Source organism: Neodiprion pinetum, chromosome 1 (assembly GCF_021155775.2).
Source record: "Neodiprion pinetum isolate iyNeoPine1 chromosome 1, iyNeoPine1.2, whole genome shotgun sequence".
Classification (NCBI taxonomy): domain Eukaryota; kingdom Metazoa; phylum Arthropoda; class Insecta; order Hymenoptera; family Diprionidae; genus Neodiprion; species Neodiprion pinetum.
The window spans coordinates 12850159-12874908 of record NC_060232.1 but is presented as its reverse complement, the minus strand read 5'-3'; the positions used below and the strand labels follow the sequence as shown (position 1 = coordinate 12874908).

The following is a 24750-nucleotide window of genomic DNA, read 5'->3' as shown; positions in this document are numbered from 1 at the left end:
TCATATCCCAAAATTTGAAAATGATTCACCGTTTAGTTACTTAGACGTTAAATTTCAAAAATCACATTTTTTCTTTCCTTATACATGGGCTCTTATGGCGGACAAACTTTTGTCGAGACTATTTTTATTTTCCTCAATATAAACCTCCCAACTGTAACGAATAAAAAACTATACACAAAAAACTTAAACTATTGTGAAATATAAGAAAAATCTAAAAATATTACATTACCGATATAATTTTGGAAATATTTAAAGTTGAATTTTATTTTTTCAACTCTTTTATCGATGGCTATTTACTCGAATAAAGATTTGGCAACGCCGCGTCAACAGCTGAGAAAAAGAAAAAGATAGAAACATAGTTACAGAGAGAGAAAATACAGAAAATGACAATATTAAAAATATAACAACAATTGTTGATATTAGTAAATAAATTACAAACAATACCGAAATATTTTGTTGAGTGAAATAGTTCAATATATCAGCATTTTGGAATGAAATACACCTCCTCGTACTGGTACGTACTTGTTAATATTCCTAGTCAAATTGATAATTTCGATCAACGGTCAGCCAGAGTCTTTTTCTTCGAAATTCACCACTTTGGTCAACACTTTTTGCTTCATGGTCTCTTCAAACCACCTGTGTATGTCCGTTGGAGAATGACTTGATTTTTGGTATCAAAAAATTTAATTTCTTCGTCAAAATACGTGTCTTCTTTCCGATCGTTGAGACGTTGTTTCGTAAAAATTTCATTCAAAAGTCTGGTATTTTGGGTTCCCAATCTAATCCACTTTTGAATTTCTGTCGGAAGATTTCTTAGATAAAATCTTAAGCGCCGTCTCCATGATTTTTATTAATTTGAAGCACTTTTCAAAATCTATGTTTGTTTTTTCTTCTTTCAATCGCACATACTTGACAAAGCTATCGTAGCGAGACTTGCTTTAGAAGGACTGCTCTACGCTGACACGGTCCCTTTTGTGGGCAAGCAACAACAGCCTGACTCACGCATTGTCGAAAATTCGCGGACAACCGTATGCAATATTCTTTAATGAAAATTTCAAGATATTTCTCGAACGAACCTGCAGCGCCTGTGAGATGGCAAGGCAGTTCTTGGAACTTGGCGAGAAGGTTTCGCACGCCTCATGTACGAGAGAGAGCTGTGAGAGTGAACTAATCGCTGGAGTTATACATGGAACTGTGATAGGCTTAGTAGATATCGTTCTCCGGGAGCGTTATGGGGGTGTTTTACTTTGCCTATGGTGTCAGTTTCACGATTTCGAGGCCTACGGACTAGTGCAGTAGGACACAGTGAGAAGGATATATCCTTCAAACGTAACCGACAAGTGTTAACCACTTTATGATTTGGTATTAGTTTAATTGTGAACCTAAAACATATGAAGAAGCTGTACGAAGGGTGGGGTGCTTCGTCCGTCTGATGAATTCATCAACAGTTGAGCTTGCAAACCGTCAAGGTGGGTGATTGAAATCAGTGCACTTATACAGTTTTTTTTTTATCTTGAGTGTACAACAATTTTCGATTTTACTTGAGTGGATAGAAATAATTTAACGTGTGTGCGCTTTGTTTTCAGAAATTTCATCGCGAAAATTCCAATTTCAAAAAACAACGTTCGTCGTCGTCACCATCTACACCGGTGAGTTGTATCAGAATATCACAATTTTTTTTTCAACGTTTTTGCTATCGCCAAACAAGATTTCAGATGTGCGTTCATATTTGTTTTTTTCTTTCAATTTTTTTTCAGACATGGAATACGTTGATATCCTACACTATGTACGCGTGCCGAGGGACTGGGCGGTTTATCTGGCAAGGGACTTCCTGATACGCGCTGTCCAATTGGCAATCACCGCACACGGTGACGGTAGCCGAAATGACATCTTCATATACCAAGCTGGCGTTTCAGCCCGTCTAGTACGGGAAACGAATGATCATTGGCTGTTCCAAAAAGTGTATGCTTTTTATTTTTGTCAGTTCTTACAGTGAGAAATTTTTTTCTTCGAATTTTACATGATTCTTTCGTTCGTTAATAACTATTTTTTTCCTTGAAAACTTATGTGATTCTAGATACATAAAATTTCGAAAATTACAGTATTTGTTTTTGTGTGTTACAGGTCAATGTAAAACTGCAGACACTTCTAAAAATTTAGGTACAAATGCATAATGTATTTTATTCATCCTGTACCAAAAATACATTTTTTTGAAAAAAATTTTACATCGATCGATTGTTTAATTTTCTCAAATGTTAATTATTATTGTAATTAATTCTTCTATACATATATAATTGGAACAGTGGTGTAAGAAGGAGACGCTGCACACGTTACCAGGTACGGTGCACAAATTAAGCGAGAGTCGACGCATCTTTGAACTCAATTTGACCGTACTGGCCGCTCAGATACTGCAAGAGCAACCGCTCCTTCTCCAGCGTCTGCACCAATTTCTGGTAGAGGGTCTCGTCTTCGTTCAGCAGTCGCACAATCGCCGGTAAGAATACGCTGAATTCGTCGTTCAGATCTGTGACGACACGCTGGCCAAACCTCGTTTGGACTCGCCGAATGTTGGTGACTGTAGATTTCGAAAATTTCCAACTCCGTCAATTTCTTCGTCGGGAGGAATCCGTTCATGCTTGCAACTCTGTTCAGTTTTGTGAAATCCACTTTTTTTTAACGTTTAGCAGTTACGTGTTTCTTGATAAATTTAGATTTGCGAACTGTTTTGTCACTTTGTTTAGTTCTGACTTCTGGTTAATAACGGTTTTCAAGTCGTAAATATTTTTTAAGAACAGATCGATTTGCTGTTTTAGTTCTGCTTCATTTGGAGTTCTCCTCATGAGAGCTGAAGATGCAAGACTGTCTTTCTGACCTGAAATTCAGTCTTTTATAGCTGTATTCCTCCAACCAGGCACACAGAATCCTTGAAAAACTTCTAGAAGCTACCGAAATGATGTGTCTTCGATTGTACGTTAGAACCTTCCAGAATTCAACGTCGCACCGCAATCCGTTGTCCGCAGGCCGCTCACCGTCAAGTCGAAACTCATCGGACGATTCCGAGAATTATTTGTCTAAAATTCGTTCAAGGCCAGAGTGGATCTTTCAGAATTCAACGTCGCACCGAAATCCTTTGACTACATGCCGCTCACCGTCGAGTCGAAACACGTCGGACGATTCCGAGTATTGTTTTCGTCGGACGATTCCGAGAATTGTTTGTCTAAAATTCAACGTTGCACCGAAATCCTTCGACCGCATGTCGCTCACCGTCGAGTCGAAACATGTCGGACGAATTGATTGTCAGTCTAGATTCGTTCAAGACCGTGAGAATCTTCTCGATTGAGATAGAATACGAATAGCTTAGCGCTCAGTCTTGTTTAAGATAATAATTATACGCGATTTATAATATCATATACATTAGTCTTTGTATCATTTTCTATTTGATTGTAACAATATACTTCAACATAAAATTCAACTTCTCGTGTATTCACTTGGTCATTACCTGTAAATTAGAGTCAGTGCACCCTCAAGGTAATTCTTCACACCTTTATATTAGCATTGGTTGCTAGCGGAGACACCGGCATAATCAAGCTTGAAAAACCAGCTTACCAACGCTAACTAATCCTCTCTTCTCCCCTTCGTCCAATCGGTAGATGTCCAAGAGCAGTAAAAGGCAATCGCGCAAAAATCGTCATCGCGCAGGCAAACGACTACGCGCTCAAAAACTAGCAGCTCTTTAAGCCAGAATCAGGCGTGTCCAGAATCGTCTAAAGATCCGTCCGATTTCTCCGAGACCAGACTCCCATCCGGAGCCGGACGCGTCATCGACCGCCTACGAGCACACACGCGACTACCATCCGTTCTCTACCCACGGGGTTGAACGCCGAGTAACCCAGACGATCACCAGAGTAGCTGAAGGGTTACTCTACGAGCAGATTGACATCCGCAGAAAGATCTTCCCGGTTCCCTACGTGGACGACTTGCCGGAGGACCCAGACGTCATCATCCTGGACTTCGGACCGGAGATCATCACCATCGACTAAAGGTAGGAGATTATATAAGAATATTATCCATTCGATACCCCCTTGAACGTCGAGTTTAATCCATAGCGGGGGCCCGGGTCCCTCAAATAAATCAAGGCTCCATTATTCGGTGTCTTGCCGCGTGCGTCAGCTATAGAAATTAGTTTTTTTTTGTTGGTTAGCAAATTCGGGACGTCACAGGGTAAAATTTATGGTGGCAGTGGTGGGATACGTTGAAATAGATTTGTTAAAACTGATTTCCGTCGAGAATCAATCAGTAGAGTTACTAAAAACGATAACCGTGAAGTAGGAAACAAGTGAACCGAAACTCGCACATACACACGTAACGGGAGCACCATACTATATACATCCGCAATCGAACGGGTCAATAGAAAGATCCCATCATGTTCTAATTGAATACCTCATGCAGTTCGTCACTGACAAATCAGATTGGGACGAATGGTTAGAACTAGCTATGTTCTCATATAACACTAGCGTACATGAGGGAACTAGGTATTCGCCATACGAATTAGTCTTTGGTCGAGAAGCCAGGGTACCTTCAAATTACATGGCAATAGAGCCTGTCACGGATGGCACGTATGAGGGATATCTGTTAGATTCATGTAGAAAATTGCATGAGATCCAAAGTCTAGCAGGTAAAAACCTAAATCAAGCGAAAAATAAGTATAAACATTACTACGACAGCAGAATCAAACCCTTACAGTTAAAAGCAGGAGACTTGGTATTCCTCCTAAAGGAACCAAGAAAGAACAAATTTGCAGATCAATATACAGGTCCACATGAAGTAACAGACGTATTATCAAATAATAATGTTAAAATTCTAGTAGATGGCAAAACACGCGTCGTCCACATGGACAAACTAAAGAAGGCAAAGGCTCAATTCCATTTCCTTAAAATCTGTCCACAGGAACTATACATCGCTCTGCACTAATTTGTAACTAAATTAGGAAAAAGAGCAGAATAGAACAATGAAACTCCCGCCCAACGAGGAAGAGGACAACTTAGGAGTGGTATGCATAGAGCAACCACAAGTAGGACCTTACAAAATAACGAATATTAAAATTTTAATGTACAAAGTAATTATAACACTAAACTATAAATCCAACGACGCCTTTAAAAAACTCCTTGCTGAAATGGTGAAGATAACTGATATAGATGAAGGCGACTATGTAACCTTTTATGAAAGAATCGATAGCCACGCGGATATAATAAGCCACGTGACAGACGTGTTTTTCTCTGGGCTGGATGAACCGCACATATCAGTGTTTTTCCGTCCAGCCAGAGGCGAATCTTTCACCTATTTCGGTAAGGGTATTGAGGGCGAGGTATCAAAGTATGAGTCTGCCAATGCCACTTATGCAGGTAGCGCATGGTTCAGGGGCGCCCTAGGTAAATATTATACGCAATTAGATTAGACTCAAGATGTCAGAAATTCAAGGTATTGTAACACGCATTACAGGGAACACGCGAAAAACACAGCCATGAGAACAATCCTCATTTTAATCCCCACCATCTGTTGGTTGGAAGGAATCCTAGCACTAATAGGATACGACTGTGGCGGAGCGGCCTTAAATGTGACTACAATAAACCTACTGGACATCGACCAATGCGAACTAGAACACGAAGAAACTGAGACAGAACGAACGTACATACAATTACTTCAACTAACCGAATACAAGCAAGCACAGGTTCTCCAATGCAAAGTAGAAATAGACAGGACCGTATACAGATGCGGCCAATTTTGTCACAACTCGGTAACCGATGGAGGAAGAAAAGCATACCTACCTAGGATTTCACGAGAAGCATACGAGCTAATACACCTCACTGGGACATTAACCGTCGGGAGCCAAACACACCTGGTAGAAATCCCCACAAACGCAACGACCTTGCGAGACGCAACCCTGGCCGGAAGTCTCACATCAGACGGCACCTGCCAAGGACAATACTACAACGATGGCTATGGACAATGGGAAAGTGCCGTAGTCCAAGCTATAGTAAAAATCTCGGTATATTCCTATACCGCGAACGTAAAAATTTCTAGTAATCAAATCCTACTGAAGAGCGGAACGACGTGCCCCTTCGGAGATGGACACTGCATCGACGACGAGGGAGGACACACGTACTGGACAACGACACCAATCGACGAATGCAAATTCGACAAGTATGATGTCTTATACACGGGTTATGCCAACCGCATCAATGCTACGAACTCGCCGACCGTGTACTCCCTGCAGACGGATGACACGACATTTGCTCTTATGGAAAGATCTCGAGCCACCATCTGCGGATACAAGATAATAAACACGGAGCACCCCCGTCTCTTCATATTCGAAGCAAGCCCAGCGGAAGTCTTCAAACAACGTTCTAAACTCGCAGTGTCTAACATAGACATATTTTCGTACATTAACTCGAAATTTGTCTACGTAGAGAAGCATATAAGAACGCAGACCACGAGCCTGTATAGGGACGTAATAGAGCAGAAATGCAAGCTCGAACAACAAGTATTAAAGAATGCACTAAACCTCGCAGAACTGTTGCCGGATAGCTTTGCCTTCAACCTCATGAAAGGCCCAGGCTATTTCGCAACGATAGCAGGGGAAGTAATCTACATAATGAAATGCATTCCGGTGGAAGTCCAATTCCGGAAGACAGCAGAGTGCTATAACGACTTGCCTGTTAGTCACCGCAACGACAGCATGTTCTTGAAGCCAAAATCAAGAATACTCGTCAAGACAGGAACGAGAAGAAGCTGCAACGAGGTCGTACCTCCCATGTTTAAGGTAGAGGAAACCTGGTATAAGTTCACGCCCAGGGCCTCAGAAGCCAAGCAGCTACAGAAGCTGAAACCATTAACCAATATGAAGTGGAAATACAGTAATCCCGGACCCCTCGGATCCAGCGGAATCTACACAGAGCAGGAGCTACAGGAACTTCGTGAACACATAATGTTCCCGGCCGAGAAACCCGCGCTACTTGACACGATTTCCAGAGGAGCACGAGGTGAGACCATCGGCACCGGAACAATAAACATGTATAATCTATTGGACGAGAAGACGCTAACGCGTATAGCCGAATCAACCGCACAGAAGTTATTCTCCGGCTTTACCACCTTCGGGAGCATCATCGGAGGTATATGGGGAATTTGGGCTATATGGGCGCTACTAAAATTCCTGATATATACATGTATACACGGCTACACTCTTCACACGGCATATGGGTGCAGCTTCCACTTAATCGCATCACTCTGGGACTCGGTAACACATTTACTGATGCACCTGAGCGGACGCAGAAACAACCAACCTACGACGACCGACGCCCAGGAACATACGGAACAAACGAATAAAATCATCTACTTCGTCCCGTCACCGTCGGTCCACTTTCAAAGCGATTTAACACGAATTCTGACATTGAGCTAAAAAAGCTAGAGGAAAGAGCGCAACAAAGGGCGAAAGATCTCAATTTGATTTGATAAGATATCCACAACATTGATGAGATCTTTCCGGAAATAAACCCTTATTTCCTTTGAATAAGGAGGGTGTGACGTCCCCAGGAACGTCTACTACATGACGCCTATTATATTTTTCTTTTCCACTTTAGACTAAAGAATTGTTGCTCTCTTCCCTCACCTATAATCAATACACTACAGCGTAAGCATATTTCATACTCACGCATTTAACCAATTACTATAAGCAAAAGGGGTGAAACAACATGAAGAACCCGACATCAAGTATCAGGTAACCAGCCACACGCGTAGTCACGCCAAACGTCGAGGGCGGCCATCTTGTTTCACTCTGCCTATCATATACGTATAATCAATGTATTCATCGTATCTATAAATACTATCATATTACTCCTAATATTACTACATGTAAATCATGATATAATAAACGATCATAGAGACTTACCTATGAATAAGATATATACATGTACACTCACATGCAAACGAAGTACACGACGTCCTCGAACAAAGGGAACCTTTGTTCATGCATTTCTAAACCGCCTTCAACGGCGTACGTGACATTCCCCACGAACCAGCATCGGACCACGTGTGCTTCGCAGAAATATTCACTATCTTAAATATACAAATAACTTGAGCCGAGCGTCCAGCGGGGACGATCTGTCAAAAGAAAAAGTTAATGCGCATTAAAAGTAAACAACCTATGGTTATAACAGACACATCTGCAGACTTATTTGACAAAGTAGCGCTAGATATAGTCGGACCCTTCGAAACATCCCAAAATGGTTACAAATATGTATTAACCATGCAAGACAATCTTTCGAAATTCATTTTAGCAATACCGTTAGTACATGCAACTGCTGAAGATATTGCAGATGCATTTGTGAAAAACTTTATCTGTAAATACGGATGTCCAAAAACAATATTAATAGATCAAGAAGCAGCATTCATTGGTCAAGTAATGAGACGAGTTACAAAAGCATTTAAAATCACACAATCCAAGACTACAGCATTCCATCCTCAATCAAATGGTCTCGCAAATGGTTCTTTAGAAAGAAGCCATCAAGTACTTGTAGATTATTTAAAACATTATTTAACAATGAAGGACTGGGATGAATGGTTGTCTCACTCGACATTTTCTTACAATACGAGCAGACACGAAGGGACAAACCACACCCCATTCGAGATAGTTGACGGACGGAACGCCCGTGTGCCTTCAGAATTCCCACCCCTCGACGAAGTTTTGACCTATGACGATTATGTAAAGAATCTAATGCTTAAAACTATAGAAATTCGAAATATAGCACGCGAAAATTTAGAAAAAGCTAAGGGAGATTTAAAGAAACCGTTAGACTCCCACAAACCCATTTGCATGGACAACCCGTACGTTGATCCACATGGCAAGGGAGCAATTGGTAAAACCATCCCGATTCAAGCTATAGATACTGCAAACATATAGGGCATACCCTAGACGAATGCCGCAAGCGTAAATATAACGAAGCAGCAAAAAACAAGGGAAACGGAGCAGGGCCCTCGGGGAGCGGAAGCAGCCCCCGTACGGCATGGGCCAACGCTTTAGCGACGGAGGAGGCGGAAGTAAATCCGTCTGCCTCTATTTAAAAGGGAAAATCCCCACGGTAGATTTAGAATCAAAGGACGTAAAATCCACCGTAACTTTCATGATCGACACGGGAGCCGAGGCTAATATCGTTGAAGCCTCTAACCTCAGAGATTTCCGTAAGGTCGACCCCAAAAAACGAATTACAATCACAGGCATAGGAGACGTCCCGTATCACAGTCTCGGAACAACTGAATTAGAAATGTTTGGCTTTAGAACCGATTTCCATGTAGTAAAGAATACCTTCCCGATAAAGAGCGACGGTATCTTAGGTTCAGCTTTCCTTCCACAATTCGAGGCAAACATTAACTACGCAGACCAATGTTTCGAGGTCCTGGACGAAATTGTCTACTTCACTGACCGCGAAACTGTACTCGTACCCGGACGAACGAACGTAGCATTCCCCATCAAGATCAGTGAAACCAGTATTAAGGAAGGATATGTTCCCCTTTTGAAAGGTTGTCAAGGAGTATATATAGGGAATGCCTTAGTCAAGGATAGCGAGGGCAGAGCAACCATTCGAGCAGTAAACACCACGGACGAAGACAAACTAATAATAGTTCCTACCGTCAAACTGCTAGACGCGAGCAAGGCAATTTCGCTAGACAAAACCGAGCACATACAAGTCAACAAATGTACGATAAACAACGCGACTAATTCAAACGACGAAGTTACGGACCGATCTGAAACCATTACTAAATTATTGCGGCTAGACCACCTCAACGGAGAAGAAAAAGACAGCGTTATGAGGATAGTCAAACAAAATGCCGACGTTTTTCACATACCAGAAGACAGATTAAGGTATACAAACGCTATAAAGCACAAGATAACTATGACTGACGACATTCCAGTACATACGAAACAGTACAGATTTCCACCTATCCATAAAGACGAGATAGCTAGGCAGGTAAGCGAGATGGAGCAGAACGATGTAATCAAACCATCGATATCTCCCTACAGCTCTCCACTATGGATAGTCCTCAAAAAACCCGACTCCAAGGGAAATAAAATATGGCGGATAGTCATCGACTACCGGAAGCTAAATGAGAAAACAATAGGCGACGCGTACCCGTTATCAAACATAAATGAGATACTCGATCAATTAGGGAACGCGCGTTACTTTTCAGTGTTCGATTTAGCCTCCGGATTTCACCAAATCCAGATGGATGAGGATGATGCGTGCAAAACAGCTTTCTCCACCCCACACGGTCATTACGAATTCACTCGAATGCCGTTTGGATTGAAAAATGCACCAGCTTCCAAAGGCTGATGGATCAGGTGTTATTAGGTTTACAAGGTATCGAACTATTCGTCTACCTAGACGACATAGTCATCTACGCATCCACGCTAGAGGAACATGAACGTAAAGTCTCCAGACTCATGAATAAGCTACGGGCCGCGAATCTAGCTCTTCAACCCGATAAATGGGAATTTCTGAGGCACGAAGTCACGTATCTAGGGCACATCATAAGCGATAGGGGCATAGAACCGGACCCAAAAAAGATAGAATCGGTCAAAAAGTTCCCAGTATCTAGGAACGCTAAGAACATCAAGCAATTCTTAGGCCTAGCAGGATACTATAGGCGGTTCATTCCGAGATTTTCTAAGGTAGCCAAGCCACTTGCCAACCTGTTAAAAAAGGGTTAAAATTTCGAGTGGACGGAACAACATCAGTTAGCTTTTGAAAATCTGCGCGATAAGCTGTGCGAAAAACCCATTTTCCAGTACCCAGATTTCGAGCGCCCGTTTCTCGTTACGACCGACGCATCCGGTTATGCGATCGGGGGTGTCTTGAGCCAGGGCGAAATAGGGAAGGACTTGCCTATATCGTATATATCCAGAGCACTGACTTCAGCGGAGAGAAACTACTCCACATTCGAAAAGGAGCTATTAGCAGTGGTATGGTGTGTCAACTACTTTAGACCATACCTCTACGGACGCGATTTCACCGTAGTATCGGACCAGAAGGCATTATCCTGGTTCCACAAGAACAAGAACCCATGTGCGCGGTTAATCAGGTGGAAAACGCTCCTCGCTGAATTTTAATGTACAATAAAGTACAAAGAGGGTCGTGCCAATACGAACGCCGACGCACTTTCTAGAAATCCGATAGACGAGACGGATCCAGCCCCGTTAGATCCGGAATTCGCCGCGATACAAGTCATCGAATCAGGTACAACGAATGACATAGACACGACAAACGAGGACATATTTGAGTTACCACCGGTCACTGAAGAAGTAACAGGACACTTGTTCACTGTACGTGAACGATAGGAATTAGTTTCTTTTTCGGCAACACCACGGCAATTTCAGGCATTTTTTACCGACGATCATGGTCATTTGGAGGATTTTTTACCGACAATCATGGCCATTTGGAGGATTTTTCACCGACGATCATGGTCATTTGAAAGATTTTCTTACCGACGAACGGTCGGCAGAGCACGTTTTATCTTACGAGGGTGGGGGTAACTTCCAAGGGTTTGCGTCTGGGATGCACGTATAGGCGGATTGGTCAGCTTGGTCGGTAAAGAAGGTGTTTCTATCCAGAACTCTCCTTGTTATACTACTATTTTCAAGCGTCAAAGTACTTCAATGAAAGGTAGAAATTCATAGATCAGTATTCTTTTGCGGCATGCACTCACCCATATCAGCTGTCTCATATGGCGAAATCGAAAACATAGACGAAATATCCCGTGACGCATGCAGAGACCTACACCACGCACGGTCATACCGAACTCATAGACAACTATCCACACAGATACGACTGAAGTCAACGACATCGAGACCTATAGTTTTAGCCGGAGATGTAGATAACTCAGGGAATTGCAAAGGAGAACACTTTTCCGATGACTATGGAAGCTGGAACGCTGTCGTAGCTTACGGACAAATTTTTATTACATTACAAGTTTATGAAGCTACGGTAAATATACAGAAAAACGAAGTAATTCTTAGATGCGGCTTACGATGTGAATATTCATCAGGGAATTGTATTGACGTCGAAGTCGATAATACATATTGGGATATAATCCAAGCAGCAGATGTAATTTAGAAAAATATTCAGTTTCATATCAAGGTGCAGCACAGAAAATCAAAGATAATACCATCAGAAAATATGGTCAAGAAATTTATTCAGTAGCAACAAACGATCTAAATTTTGCATTATCAGTTCGCGGAACCTATCCTCTATACGGATATAGATTAATTAAAACAGAACACCCTAAACTTTTCATATCAGATAAAATGACCGGAAACGTTTTTAGAGAAATTAACGGTATAACAGTAAGGAATATGGATATCTTTACATACGTAAATTCCAAATTAATCGATGTCACGAGCGCCGCATATTTACTCAAAACTGTAATATATTACCGATTATATCAATTATTATTTTATGTATTATTATTATCTTTAGAAACAAGGAAGTATAGTTTTAGTTAGTCTATACAAAACATTTTATTATAACCAGTTCGTGGAGTAACCAAGCGCAACGGCGTAGAAGGCCGCCCAAGAGGTCAAATTAACGCCAAAAACCAACGCACCAGTGCAGGCGACGACGTCACGACGCCATCCACCTGCAAATACAAAAGAAAAGGGAATACAAACCGGGCGGGATACAAAAGAAAAGGGGATACAAACCGACCACCTGGTCATCTTGGAGGGAAAAGAGGCTCCCTTCTTGATCGATTACAGGAGGTTAACCAGAGTAATGATCCCCGCCGTCCGTACGCGGATCCTGGGTCGCTGGATCACCCTCGAAAGGGAATTAAAGCAACTCCTTGGACCCGCAGAGGTGGAAGTACCAGCAGAGGGCGACCTGATCGGCTGGGAGGAACCACAAGGCGAGATTCCACCCGCAATGCCAGGATCTCCGGCGAACCTCGCGGACGTCCTGGAGGATGAACCGGAGGTCGTCGAGGATCTGATCCGGTGGGAGGAACCGCAAAGCGAGACTCCACCCGCAACCCTCCAGGCCGAGCCAGCAGAGACGAAAAGAGACAAGGACACCAAGGCCGTCTGAGGACACCTGAGGACGCCAAGGACCAAGCTCACGAGGGCGACGAGTCAGTATCAAGAACTTCCAATTCATAGATGCAACGAAAGTTTATTTATGCTACCAAGAACTCACATCTTAGTAAAATCAAGAAGCCAAATTGAATGCAACGTATTTTTATCACCGATGTTCAATATCCACAATGCTTGGTACAGTACCTCACCAAATTTAATACCCGAAATAGCTCGCGATGAAATGTCTACAAATACAAAGAAATCTTAGAAATACGTTACGCCAGAAAATCTCGCGACAGGCGGAATTTATTCAAACACAGATCTAGAAAAATTACGTGAAAATATAATGTTTCCAGTAGAAAAACCAGCCGTGTTAAATACGATAGCCAGAGAAGCAACAGGTCAAATCTCAGTTGATCACGGATTATCTGTCAATTCACTTATAGATAAAGAAGCAATCAAAAGATCTCTGGAAGAAGCTTGGGGAAGGTTTACAATTTTTTCAATACAATCGGAACATTCATGCAACTTTACTAGGGGCATGGGTAATATTTAGAGAAATTAAATTTTCAATCGACACTTTAGTTCATGGCTATGCGTTACATTCAGTTTACGGATGGAGCATATGGCTCATCGGTGCAATTTGGGATTCTGTCACAAATCTATTACTACATTTAAGCAAAAGACCGGGAGAAGTTAGACGAACACGAGAACGAAATTCAGACGTAGAAATGCAAACAATCGAAATTACGAGTAAAACAAATATCTTCGAAAATCAAAATAATATTGAAGCACTCTCAGAACAATCATCAGAATCAGACCTAACCAAAACTTCGAAACAAACTCTACCGACATCAAGTAGCTCAGACGGACGTCACTACATTTAGAACAAAAAATAAAAAGACTGTTACTTTCAACTTACCACAAGATTCAGAAGAGAGGAATCCATCAGGAATATTAGAATCAAATTCAATGTATCAGGACAGAACTGACGGACGACCTTACATATAATAATTCGTTTTCTCTTAAAACTAAGACCTGAAACTAATTTACGGACTAACTTATAGACTATCAGGAAGGAAAATAAGTTCCAACACAAAATACCAATCAGGTATGATAAAATTATAGGGAAACTAGGTTTATTTAATAAAAATTTATTTATGTGTTTTTTTTAATTAATAATTTTGGAAGTAAATAGACCATAATCCCTGTGCTGAACACCACGCCGGGTGGTACCAGTCATCGTGGGGACTGTCCTGGCCCCACCGGCCCTCCATCATCCACCTAATCCCAAAATCATCCACAAGTCGTCGCCTCCCCACGGCGACTCCGATGCCATCGCGAAATACGTTATTTCCGAGCGCAACTCGGCCCTCCGCAGTCGGCACCTCTTCATCTCCTCAATTTCAATAAATCCAGAAACTTTAGGCTAAAACAATCAAGAAAAATCGAACTTAACACCACACATTACATCGAAACACTACTCGTAGACCATATCAGCAATACAAGCACAAATTCATTTTTAAATCACGAAATCTAAGAATGATCCAAACAAGTAAAATAATCAAGATCCAGAAACTCGAAAATGAACTCTAAAATAAAACTAAAACACTCAAAACTCACTTTCAAATTCTTCACCGTGAAGGACACCTTGAACATTTTTGTTTTTTTTTTTTGATTATCCGTTAAATAAGCGAAAATTTTTCTTTTACCCCAAGAAACTCAAATCGAAATTTATGATAAACTCCTCGAGACAGACCCTTATATAGGCTCATAGGCTAGATCCGACCAAGCCCCCAGACGGAGACTGACCAATAACAAAAGACTAACCTTTTCCTACTCCTCAAACAGTGACTCCACCCACGACAAAACTGAAAACACAGAAATTTATATTACAATAGGAAATATACAAAATCTTAAATATAAAATAATCAATCAATCTTATAGAAACGAACAACCTCAGATCACAAAAACATCCGAACTCATAGAATAATTCATAGAGTATAACATATATATAATAATGATACCGAAATATCTCATAGAACTGTAATAATTCACAGAGTAGCTTATAAAATTTAAAAAATTTTAATGAATAATCTTAAGTATATTCACTACATATTTCAAACCTTATAGAATTCATGTCTTAGTCATAGAATAATAATTTGTATTTATATCAATATTACTTACCTTAATCGTACATACTCTTATTGTTAGAATAATCATAAATATCAGATATCAAGCACTACTATATTCACTCTAAGCATATTCACTTATATTTAGTTAATCAATATTTTGTTCATTATGCTTTACTATTATTCAAGTAATCATAATTCATCATTAATTTTATGTAAATTTAAGTTATTCACAATTTTTATGTAATATGTTATATGATTTATCATGTTTACTCTTAGAAGTAATCGAATTATGGAAACTTCACGTCGGTATAACAGCACTCGCTTACTTCGAGTGAGAACGCTCGAATCTTAACGGGGGAGGTGTTACGTGCCAGCCGGTATCCACGGCGGCACCCTCTCTGCGCCCTACTTTACCAGCGTGCAGTTACCATAAGAGAGCCTTACGTGCCCCTACCAATAGTCGTAGATTAATACCAACACACATAGTTACCATCGTAACGTCCAAATTCTTATATCAATAGTTCTCATACGCTAGATTGATCGTTAGTTCATCAGTCAAGTTCATAACATATATGGTATATATATACTTTTTTTCCCATTTAACCGTTATACCTTTCAACATTAGCTTTCACAAAAAGCCTTTTGATTTACGATCTCAACCGCAATAAACACCTGCAATAGTTAAGATAAGCGAGTAGACTAAACACCGGAAATGTGGGAAGGGAAATCATGGATAGCTCACAGAGAAAGAAACCCTTATTCTCAGAATTCAGGATAGCACCTTCATTTTAATGACGATAAGACCAATTAGTGCTTCGCCGCTTGCTGCCCTGAACCAACCACCTCGCGCTAATCCACCACCGAGATCTCATGCACTAACCAGAAACCATACCCCCAATTATTTCATCATCCTTAACCAATCATCCGAGACCCGCGAGAAACCGCGACTCCTTTTGAACTCCTCCTACTTTCCCTCCAATTCAACCCTTCCAGAGAACAGAATAGAACAGAAGAACTTTAGACATCATAGAGAACACAAGAGAAGATTCAGACATCATAGAGAGCAGATCAAAACTTTACCGAGATCCTAGAATCAAATCACATTATAATTAATTCACAACCTCCGAGACTTATTAACAGTTTGTGACTCCGATAGTGATCAACATCAGTTTGTACCACAATTGTAAACCTATCATTGAGAAATAGAAGGAGATTGTTAATAAATGTGTAGTTAACCCAAGCGTTGTTATAAATAATTGTTTCAATCACGCGTAGTGATGGTTGGCACGAGTCTTACCTAACAAACTCTCAGAATTGTAGGCGAGTTGAAGGAGAAGATCTGAGGCGCTGATCAGCGGATTCCCGAGATTTACATACCACAACTACGTAAGTCAGGAGAATAATTTAAATCACGCAGCGACTCAGAATCGACTCGAAAAGTTCCTCTCGGAACGTAACACCGGGCCTTATAACTCAAATCGTTTCTTGAGGAGTAAACTCCAAAAAAGTCCGAAAAAACGAAAAAAAAAAAAAACATTACAGTTTGTTTGTTTATTTGGGTTTATTGTTTTGGTTGGGGAAAACTTTATTGGTGAAAAATGTATGCATGTACACGACTACGCATTCTCACTTTGGTGAGAGTGTATTAGTGTGCACAGTCCCTGTAAAAGTGCGTGCTCGATAGATATAGATATAAACGCACGTGTTAATGTATAAAGTTTCAAAATTCGATATTTCGCAAACTATTGCGAGTCGCCAAAAATCCTTTCAGGCAATGTCTTATTTCGTTAAAAAGAAGGTCTGTGCAAAATTTCAGCCAAATCGGAGGTCATAGCTATTCGGAAGTTTATCCCGTATAGTGATAGCTGGCACGGCCCAAGACAAAATTCCAGACCGAGACAGGCTGCACGAGAAATTCTACCGAAACCTAAAGATCACCAGGTTTGTAAATCAACTTAAAGTTGAAAATCACACAGTGAAGAAAAGACTTTTCGCGATGTTCTTCCCAGAACGTAACATACGTAAAGAATAAAATCTACCATCCACTTCGCACACGTGTTTCAGTTTTATCTAACGCATATAGCGAAAGAAATAATGTTAAGGTCGAAATCAATAATTATCCAGTTTCCAAACGGTTTCCGAAACATTTCAAAACTTTTCTAAAGTTCCAAACTCTTTATAAAATTTTTCAGAAGTTTACAAAAGGTTTACAAAAGTTTAATGAAGTTATAAAAAGTTTTCCAAAGTTTTCAAAAGTTTTCATAAACTGTGTGTAGTATAGAAAGAGTACAATTTTTTAAAATTTTCAGGTGAGTTGAAAAATTAACGACGGGGCCAGGAATTGAACCTGGTATCTAGAGATGCTTTACCGGAGACTCACTCCACTAGACCACCTAGCCGCCCTGACTACAGTGTCATTCATTTCTCCCATCAGCTGTATTCGAAATTGTTTTGTTTTCGTGTGCCTTTGAAAATATATATGTTTACGTCCAATACTTTTCGAATGTTTACGCTACGGAACAACTCGACTCGAGAACCCTGAGGAATGCTCTCGGAGGAAGGCGGTCCTGGAAGCATTCGACTGTTACCCAGGTCACGAGACGGATCAAGCCGAAACCTCAATATTCGTTACAATTTTAAATCTGTTAAATAAAGTTCGTGTTAAAATAAAGTACCTTCTACATTTCTAGCAAATTTTTCTCCCCAAAATATGGATATGGGTATTTCATATCATCAAAAATGAACGGCTGGGCCGTTCTAAATAGCTAAAATAATGTAATGTATGATAATACACACACATTAATAGCCACACATAGATGTCTGATGTGCACATGTCAACAAGTCTGATACACAAGTGAAAACGGCGACTTCTCTCGGTGCTCATGTTTACGAGAGGGACGCACTTGGGAGGAGCGTCTCTGATTTTGGTAACTTGGCGCGAGCAGCCCGGACTGTTTATGCAAGGCGATAAGTACCTAGCACAAGTGGGCCCCACGCTTTGCGATGCAACGTTTCGACCGGCGCGGCGGCGAGGCGACGATCACTTCTCAATAGAGTTCCGAGCAAGTAACATCGTCCTTTGTATTACTTAAGATTATACGCGACGCCATGTACGTTTGTGCAATTATATAAATATAGACTCATTCCGTTATTCGTTATACGGCATTTCTTACACAAGTCTTTAAATGTGCCTCTCGCGACAAATTTCAAATATATATATATATATATATATATATATATATATTCAAAGGCACATGAAAACAAAACAATTTCGAATGTAGGTGATGAGAGGAATTAATGACACTGTAGTCAGGGCGGTTAGGTGGTCTAGTGGAGTAGGTCTCCGGTAAAGCATCTCTAGATACCAGGTTCGATTCCTGGCTCCGTCGTTAATTTTTCAATTCACCTGAAAATTTTCGAAATTGTACTCTTTGTAGCAAATTTTTCGCGCTAAAATATGGATATGGTTCCTTTATATCATAAAAAATGAACGGCTGGGCTGTTTTAAATGGGTAAAATAATAATGTAATGTATGATAATACACACACATTAATAGCCACATATAGATGTCTCATGTGCACATGTCAACAAGTCACATACACAAGTCTTTAAATGTGCCTCTCGCGATGAATTTCAAATATATGTGTGTAGTATGTGCTGTTGAACCCTAACCACTTACGATTAACGCACAATTTTGTTCCAATCTTCTTGATTGAACTACTTATAAAAAAATTCTGATTAACAAGATTCAGTATGGTCTCCTTCTTTGGCCAAGCTGTACTTTTTAACAAGAGGTTTGTTGAAATTTGAAAAAGATTATTCATTGTGTGGCGGACACCCGCCACCGGCAAGCCGGCGAAAAATCATTAAAACATTTCCTTTTCTCCATTTCTGTCTTTTAACAACTATTGCCCTTTACAGTTAACTTTCGCGTGTCCAGGCCTCGCCGCGCTAGCCGAGGGCTAAGGGTTTGACCGCGCCGGGAATTTCCCGACATGTGGCATTTATGGCGCGACGCGACCCTTGGCCTCGACTCGGGGGCGAGCCTGCATTTTTCCCTGATCTGTAACCCGTCTTCGCCGTGCTCTTTGCGCATACGCATCTACCAACTAGCTTCGTCTTTTTCCCTGTTTTCACATTTCTATTATACCATCCCATTCTTGTAACTCGATTTCTCTCATAATAAACAGTTTGTCAATACCATATCACTATCAACCACAATCTCTGGCGTCATCCGTTTCCTAACCTCCCGATAGCACCACACTTTGAAAAGTAAACTTGGAAAAATAATATGGATCATTTCTGTAAATATCGAATTACAATTCTTGATGACAAAAATTTACTGTGGTTTGTCGGTGAGCCAGGTGATCTCATTCATTTTTCTCATCACAAATTATTGCATAAATTATTTTGTACAAAAATAATCAGATTTCTCTCAACTTTCAAAGAACTTACACGAGAATTATTTTGATTTTAGTTTATTAGATTAATAACAGTAACAAATTCTTATTGTCATGTATCAGAACGCGATCGAGGCGACGACTGCCTATGTAATTACAAAAGATAGCTCAACGGCGAAGTCGGTCCCGTACGTCGGAGGGGATGTGTAAGAGTCAATGTGTATGTCACCAAATATCAAAATCCACAATTCTTAACAAAAATACTCTGATGCATTTTCATCTGACGCAGAAATAAAGAAATGGCACCTTCTTAAGGTTCCTACCTTTAACGATCTACGATGATTTCAGGTTCCTGTGGAGTGAAGAGCTCCTCGAAGGTTGGCACGAGTATGAACTTTCGCGTGATGCTTAACTGCTATAAGATGATGGCCTCTTTGTCGATATTGTCGACGCGCTACCTTGTTTGCTTGAACACGTTCACCTGCCCGGTGTTCATGACGGTGACGATGTACTTCGGTTTTTGACATCTACAAGAGAAACAACAGGTTTAAGGTTAGCTGGCGAAGCTGTTGAAGTTTCCTATCGACTGGCGTACAACGCCTGTACTGTAAGCAAATTGGGAATCTAGGAATAGTAAGGGGAGGCTGTTAAAGTTTCCTTTAGACTGGCGGAAAACGCCCGTACTTTGGTTGATGTTGGGAAGTCACTCACTATTCACCAATTTTATATTTAGTTTATACATGCCATTCTGGATTTGGATGAATAAAGGCAATTTAGGGTTTTTGGAGTTGTATCCCGTGTATTGAAATGAAAATATATGAATGGTAACGTTATCAGGGCTTCCACTACCTGGTGGACCTCAAATTAGTTGCAATAGTGGCATGAAATCAGGAGAAAAGTGGCACAGGATTAGGAAAAAAGTGGCCTTAAATGCCTAACAGAATCACATCTTTTCACTGGTTATAGATCATAATCTCAATAACGTGTGAAAAATATGCAAGAATTTTCGATAATTTTATGAAATTTATTTATTTTTCATCACAGTGTGTATCAAATATATCTACATTGCACATTTAGTTTCCAACGTAACATAACACGAAATCATATTACTTTTACTTAACATACTTAAAAATAACATTACTCATCACATTTATTAATTGGACGTGAACATTGATAAAGGAATATAAAATAGTACGTTAGAATATTTTATAATGACGAAAGTATTAGGTACTATTCGTACTTGACCAGAAAAACATTTTTTTAATATATTTAATCCTAGTCTTCTAATTCTATTATTACCATATAGTTAGTCTTCGTTTAACCGAACTTGAGCATATGCTGTGATCAGTCGATTTAAATATCTTTGGTTATTTTTTGTTTCTTGGCAAATAAATCTGATAGCAGTCCACTCTTTCTTTTTTCTACTTGCTTAGCCAATCGGGATGCAACATTTTCTTGAGTTCTCTCTTGTTCTCGTAATTTTTCGGCACCCTCAATCAAACCTTGTGCCAATTGGGCTGCTTGTAAATCCTGGTTTTTAAGCGCTACTTGTAATCGTTTATTTGCTTCTGATAACAGAGCGTCAGCGCTTTGTTTCTTCATGTCTTGCTCTTTCTGTGCTACTTTGAGTTTCACTTCAAGGTCTTCAATACTCTGTTTCTTCGATTCTATCTCTTTCAAATTTTCTTTTTCTTGCTCAAGTCTCATTTTTTCGGCTTTTGCCGCTTCGGCAGTTTTGTATTTTTTCTTCCGTTCCTCCTCTAAGAAGCATGTGTAGTTTTGATGTGCTAAGCGTCCGCTGGTAATTAAGTCTCTTGTTATAGGAACTAGATGGGGTTTATTTTTGAACTTTTTAGTTCCATCACAAATCGCCAATCGAGCATTCAATGTCCTTTCAGACATTGCAGCTTTATCTATTGATAAAATCCTTTTAGATCTAGAGAAACCTCGTTCTACGTCCGCACTACCATGAGCTAAAGCCAAGCATGCTTTAACAACTCTGGTGATTATTGGATACTTTTGGATGTTACTTGAATCTTTCACACTGAAGACATTTTTCTGCCAGTAATGATCGATACGATCTTGTTCAAGTTCTGGTAGATCTTCTAATTGTAGGAGTTTCCATTCATCTAAGAGTGTACTTGATGAAATAGCCTCCAGCAATGGCATTGCTTCCGCTATTTTTACAATGTGTGAGCAGCTTATGGTTCGCTTTATTCTCTGTGGTTGTAGACATCGGCACGAGTAGATGAGATTTGAATGTGGATATGCTTGAAGTGAGGATTTCTTCAAGATGTGCAATGCTGCTTCTTTGTAGTGGTTTCGAGCTTGCAGCAAGAAGTGTTGTCTCTCCTTATCACTCAATGCATTGTCATTGAGACATTCTTGCACTGTTTTATCAATCACGATAGAATTTATTGGACATAAATTGGTGTCCGCGAATAATATATGTCCTTTCATATCATTTTTCTTATAATTCTTTAGGCTCTCAACTTTACAAACTCGACCAGCGAGTGTAAGTATTACATTTTGAAGTTCGTCAAACAAAATATGTATTAAAGGTTCCTCTTTTTGGAATTGTAACGAAAATTTAGTGAAAATAGCAGCACTATCAATGACAAAATAGAATTGAGCTTTCATATCTTTCTGCCGTATGTATTTACATATCGTAAGGTACTTTTGTGATGCCATGAGTTGCTTGCAATCTTTCTTATTCGGGATAAACCGTAGAAAATACCTGGTAAGTCCTTTCCACTGTTCCAAAACGCGTTGTGCACTAGGTTCTAGTGTCAGCCATCGAGTCGCTACGTGTTTGATGAAGTGGTTAGTTGGAAGATTTTCTTCAATCTGACACTTCTCAAAGTCTTCACAGCGAGATGGCCACCCATGGAAAAAATAGTAAATTTGCAATATGAGGTCACTGACTTCGTTGCCAAGTTCACTGAGGCCTTTTAGAAATGCATTGTGAATAATATGAATATTACACGATCCGATATCAAGTAGTCCCTTGCCACGCAGTTGATTTACTTCTGTATTTAAGATTGACCATACTTTTTTATTAACATTCGGACCATCAGCGCCCAGCATGATTAACTTATCCTGTAGAAAGTCAGCTTCCACAATAGCTTTATTGATGCATTTAGCTAATTCTTCGGCAGTTGCATGACCCATGAAAAATGTTTGTACATGATGGGCAACAACTTCTTTGTTAGTTTCAGAAAAATATCGGACTCTAACCTGCAACTCTTTTTTATGTTCTACATTAGTTGTTTCGTCATATGAGAGACAGTAACTTGTAGACTGCTGAACATCGTTGGTAAGAATTTTCTTGAAATATGGTCCTAAGGCCTCAGTGATTAAGTATCCTAGCTTTGTACGGCCGAGACTGAACTTCTCAGAAATAGCTCCTGGAAACATGGCTTGGAAAACTTCTTTCAAATCATCACATGATGCTGCTGACATATTACTATGGACATTTTTGATTGCCCAAATGATTTCAGCTTTCATATCAGCGTCAAGTTGGTTGCACAACACCATTCGTTGCGGTTCCTTGGCACGGCCGTCCTCAGCAGGAACAGATCCATCCAATTTTAGTTGCTTTTGATCCAGTTTAGTACGAGCTTCCAGCTTGTGTTTTGTGGAGGAAGAATGTTGAATGATAGAATGAAAACCCTTCGTTACGTACGAAAATGAGGTATTGCAGATTTGACAATACAATTCATTGCCTGTATCAATTTGTTTGCACCACGTGGATACCTTATATCCTAAAGGATCATTCCTCAGCAGCCAGCTGCTTTGAAATTTATATTGACGGACCATCGCTCAACTATAAAAGAAAAAGAAAATAATGTCACTCTACACTGAATTCGACTGAATAATACGCGAGAACATTGGCGCCTTCAAATAATAAAGACAGAGTCTGGTCAAGCTCTGGAAATACCTATACTACGACAGATGCGACATAACCTCTAACTATCAAATCTTTCATTAGAAATGGGTATTAACTTGTTAACTCAAATTAACTGAACTAGTAACTCATTATCAGCAGTATATACTAAATCCACGGCATTGTTATTTGAAATAACTTGCGTACAAATAAGAATAAATACTTACGTCACTTGTATTGTCACTGCTACATAAAACGCGGAACGCGGAGACCACGTGGTGCCTCGGGGGGCTGCTGCGACTAGCGGCGAAAATCCATTATGGTGGCTGTGACAGACGACACAAACCACCATGGAAAATGGCGACGCTACGGCGCAAATTAGCACTAAGCGTACGCGCGGTATTTGAAACCGAATTAACAGCATATGGACACGATTTTTTTTTTCACGCAAATGTTATGAAAATTTTCAATTTCGCAATGAAATACATGTAAATAGTGGCATTAGAGGCAATTTCTGCAAAAAAGAGGCAAAAAAGTGGCATCATAAAAAAAAGTGGCAACATAGTGGCATTAGAGGCAGAGTGGCAGCCCTGCGTTATACAAAATTATTACAAGTTCTAAGTTGAATTGTATTTTGCGTCTCTTCAAATCTCGCGAACGTAGAAGATTCGGCCGTCCATCTTGTCGTCTTCCTAATGGTCTCAATGTCGACACCGTTTCGTTCAGCAGCTGACGTTGACGAGTGTCGCGTACGGTAGGCCGAGAATTTGCTGTGTCCGAGTATAGTAAAGTTTGAACCTCTGCTTAACGTCTGAGACGAAACCGCGCGCAGAAGTTTTCTAAAGTATGTGAGAAGTGAATCGCATGAACGTATTTTCTTAGCTCTTTTTAGGTAGCACTGCAGAGATGCTGTATATAATATAATCGAACATTCGTTATAAAACGGAATAATTGAAATAGATATGTATGGTTTACGATTGAGGTCTGATGTGTTTATGTGATAGGGTATTCGAATTTCGATCGCATCTTCAGACTCCTGAATGTCTTTTATGTTTATCAGCGCATATATTTGCGTAGGATGTCACGTGATAAGAGATACCAACGATATATTCATCATCAACTCTCTAGGAGTTAGTTCTTCGTTTGGTGGCGTCGCGCTTATGTAATCCAGTACAGTTCTTGGGTCTCAAGTATAATCATTTTGAAAAA

At 40.1% G+C, this 24750-nt stretch overlaps 1 protein-coding gene across 2 annotated transcripts in view; it reads right to left on the bottom strand.

Annotated features, from left to right (window-relative positions):
• LOC124210794 (glutathione S-transferase 1-like) overlaps window positions 1-24750 on the bottom strand; it is a 138040-nt gene that overhangs the window by 92934 nt on the left and 20356 nt on the right. For both annotated transcript variants that reach the window (XM_046609171.2, XM_046609181.2), the window contains exon 2: window positions 19979-20182. The gene's annotated coding sequence lies outside the window, so the exon portion shown is untranslated. The remainder of the gene's footprint in view (window positions 1-19978; window positions 20183-24750) is intronic.